Source organism: Tamandua tetradactyla, chromosome 6 (genome assembly GCF_023851605.1).
Source record: "Tamandua tetradactyla isolate mTamTet1 chromosome 6, mTamTet1.pri, whole genome shotgun sequence".
Taxonomy (NCBI): Eukaryota; Metazoa; Chordata; class Mammalia; order Pilosa; family Myrmecophagidae; genus Tamandua; species Tamandua tetradactyla.
This window is the reverse complement of record NC_135332.1, coordinates 145,673,043-145,677,152: the sequence shown is the minus strand read 5'-3', so window position 1 is coordinate 145,677,152 and position 4,110 is coordinate 145,673,043. Positions and strand designations below refer to the sequence as shown.

Below are 4,110 nucleotides of genomic sequence, written 5' to 3'. Positions count from 1 at the left end.
CATCTGTCACCTGCATTGTCCCATAGGCCTTTACACGTGTGACCTCTGAGTTAGTTCACAGGGTCCTATACCAACCAGCTCCTCAGGAGAACACGAGCGTTTCTAGTCCTACACCTCCCAGACCTCACAAAACAGTCACTGGGTAACGTAACAGACGTCCTCAAACTCATCTGCACTACAGACCCCTCGAAGACTTTCACAAGAATGCTTTTGTTGTTGTTGTTTTCTTTAGGTTTTTATTTCGTATCATAAACATAACTCTGCAATCCAACTAGACTTGGAAGGGGAGGATAAGGCAGAACCCAAAGAACTGCAGCCAGAGCACAATAATAGGATACTGAGGCAGACCAGGGGAGGTGGGGCGCTCTCCTGAGCTACAGAAGGAATGGTCTGGTGGTCAAGACAAAACACAAATCAAATTTATTAGATTTGTCCACAGTCAGCAATGGTGATCTTCTTGCTGGTCTTGCCATTCCTGGACTCGAAGCACTCCGTGGCTTCCACAATATTCATTCCCTCTTTTTCGCCTTGCCAAACCATGTGCTTGTCATCCAACCACTCAGTCTTAGCAGTGCAGATGAAAAACTGGGAACCTTTTGTGTTGGGTCCAACATTAAAGATGCCAGGACCCGTATGCTTCAGGATGAAGTTTTCATCATCAAACTTCTCCCCGTAGATGGACTTGCCTCCAGTGCCGTTATGGCGTGTGAAGTCACCACCCTGGCACATAAACCCAGGAATAATTCTGTGAAAGCAGGAGCCCTTATAGCCAAATCCTTTCTCCCCAGTACTCAGAACACGAAAATTTTCTGCTGTCTTTGGAACTTTGCAAACAGCTCAAAGGAGATGCGGCCCAAGGACTCGCCCTCGACAGCGATGTCGAAGAACACAGTAGGGTTGACCATGGCTGCGAGCGAGAAACTGCGGGGAAGGACGATGGCATCTGCTCATGAGAATGCTTTTAATTAAGGCTTTCTACATAACCCAGGGCAAAGATGCAAGGAGTGGATGCATAGGCAAATGGAGAAAGAGGGATTTTCTGCCACTGGGAATAGCATGCTAACAGAGAGCTTCCAAAGTTGCTTTCCATTTGGGTGAGGCTGGATCTAATGCAGAAGAAGAATCTGTCGCAGTCATTGTGAGATTCAAGAGAATATGGAAAGGTATAGAATTAAGACTAGACCTGGACAATGATTTTCATTCTGAGAACAATTTTACAATCTGCTGCTGACTTTTTACTCAACAGTTAAGGAGGCCTTGAATTTAAAGAAGATGCTTTCCCCCTTCTGATTCAGCCTTTCTTGGGAGCCATATGTCTCCAGTCCAGAAATGTTCACTGGCTCTAGCAAGGGATTAAAAATTTCAGAAGAGGATTTTTTCCGTCACATTGCTTTCAACGTGAAATCCTTCATCCACAGTCAGGTAGAGGGGTCCCCAAGCAGATGCATACACAGATGGAGCTTATCTGATTTCCTGTCCATCCTCGCCCATACACTGCTGGCTCTTAGCACAGGTTAGATAATGCCAGTGACTCAGGAAGCCAAGAATGTGAACTATGTGACACCAGCCTAGATCCAGTCCATGTAAGGTCATTGTTCAACCCACCATAGTAAGCCTGGAAACAAGACCTCATCTTGCTAAACAGGGGATTTCTGCAACACATTTGTGTTTGTGAAATAATATCCATCTAGTTTGCTGCAGAGAGAGAGATAAGACCCAAGCAGCAAACTCGGTTTTGACCCTTTGCAGCAGGCACACCCGCACACACTGCATTCCCACTTAGCCATCAATCTTCACCTAACTGGTCTCTATCAGAATGGTGAAAGGCCTTCAGGGGATCTGAAGAAACCAATTTATGAGGATGTTAGCTAAAGCAATTGGAAATCCATTATCACATTACATGCTTCATGAGCCCTTTAACTGCAAAGTGAAAAGTGAGCACAGGAGCTATCCCCCAAGGGGTGGCCAGTGGGGATAGCTGCTGTATACCTATACCTTGGATGGAGAGCAAGTGAAGGGGGTGGGTAGAGGGGCTGTACTGCTGCTGGATTGTAGAGTTCCTAAAAGAGAGTTGAAGCTGGTATTCTCAAGGTCAGGCCTCACTCAGGTCCTAAAGTAGACTACCAGGAAGCTTCACCCATCTCCACCCATCCTTGGCCTGTGTAGGAACCAGGAGCGTGTCTTTGAGGATCACTTTGATGTGCTTTCACTAGAATAGAAATCCTTAGAGAAAAGGAAGAATGCCCCCATGTGGCTAGATAGCAGAGTAGTGAAGACCTAGGGCTCTGGGGAAGATAGCCTGACTTGGAAATCTGGCTCTAATCTTGCGATTTTGCAGAAAATATTTAAACTCTCTTTGCTCCAGTTTCCTTGTCTGTGAAATGGGTATAATATTAGCCCATTACAAGAATAGCAGAGGATTGCTATGAGAGCAAAATGAGACAGTATGGGTGTACTGGGTTTAATTGCGTTCTCCCCAAATTCATATCCACCTGTAACCTCAGAATGTGATCTAACTTGGAAAGAGTCTTTGCAGATGTTATTAGTAAGGTTAAGGTGGGATCATACTGGATTAGGGTGAGCCCTACATTCAGATGGCCAATGTCCTTAGGGAAAGAGGAGAGGACACACAGAGACACAGACACAGGGGAGAAGGCCATGTGAAAACAGAGGAAGAGATTGGAGTGCTGCGCCTACAAACCAAGGGATACTAGGGCTGCCGGCAATCTCCAGAAGCTAAGAAGTGGCGTGGAAGGAGTCTTCCCTCAACCTTTAAAGGGACGGTGGCCCTGCCAAAACCTTTTTTAGACTCCAGAACTGTGAAAGAATAAATATCTGTTGTCCTAAGTCATCAGGTTTGTTAAATGAGTTACAGCAGCCAGAAGGAACTGTGACAATGGGTATAGTTAGGCACATTTGAGTGCTCAATAAAGGTTAGTTTATCCCTACTCCTAGCTTAGACTCCTCCCCAAACAGGACTTGACTGTGCACCAAAATGCACCAAAAAAAATGAATGAAAGTAACATATGAAATACAAAGCTGATCAACGGCTACAGTCAGTACAATTAAAAGAAATTGAGTGAGAGACTAGTTCTGACATGTCTTAGTACAGAATGCTACACAAATGTCAGGGCCCAATAAAGTGATTTCAGAGAAGCATGGCATTTTTCAGCAGAGGAAGAAATCAAGTCAGAAAATATTAGCTACCTTTCTCCCATATACCCATCACTACAGGGGAAATAAAAGATTTACCAATAATTATTTAATCAGTACCTTTTGCATGCCAAATACTGTCTACAAATTATTTTTATTCCTTACAATCCCCAGGTATTATCATCTCCATTTTAAAAGTGAAGAAATTGGGGCGCAGAGCAGGTTAAGGAACTTGGCCAAGGTCACAGAATCAATGAATGACTGAGCTGGGATTTGAACTCAGGTCTGTCTGATGATGATGGTGGTGAAGTTAACAGCATTTTTTTTTTTAGCATTTTCCACAAGCCAGGCAGTGGGCTGACCTCTTCTTAGCTGCTCTGCTTCATTTAATCTTCACACCAACCTTAGGGTGAGGTTTTATTATTTTGCCTGTTTTTCAGGTGAGGAGAGATTATGTAATGAGCCCAAAGTCTCACAGTCACGTGGAGGAAGAGTCAGGCATCAACCCCAGGTCAGGGTAACCCCAAAGCCTGAACTCTTACCTCCTCACCCTACTTCATCCTCTGTCTGAACCACAGCAACGGACACGAGCACTCTCAGCATCGGCTCTTTATAATTTCAAGGGTCCTCAGTACATGTGGACAGCCTGACTCCATCCTTTCTGCAGAAGAGAGCTGGAATTTTTTCTCTGCAGTATGAATGGTTGTTTGCAAACATTCTCTCCTAGGAAAATGTGTTTAACGTCTTCCAAAGGACACTGCTCTCAACTTCTTAATACACCCTAATAAAATCAAGGTCACGGGGAACATTGTCACTAAGAGAGTATGGCTAAAAGAAGAACAAGAGGCATTAAATTAGCTTGGATTTTAGAGGATTTTAGCAAGAGAACACTCAAGTGATTTTATCTGAACTAATTATAACACCTACAAGCACCTTGAGTGGTACAAGTCTTATAAT

At 44.1% G+C, this 4,110-nt stretch overlaps 1 pseudogene; it reads right to left on the bottom strand.

Moving 5' to 3' along the window:
- Window positions 1-238: 238 nt before the first annotated feature.
- Window positions 239-905, bottom strand: LOC143686409 (peptidyl-prolyl cis-trans isomerase A pseudogene; annotated as a pseudogene).
- Window positions 906-4,110: the final 3,205 nt, after the last annotated feature.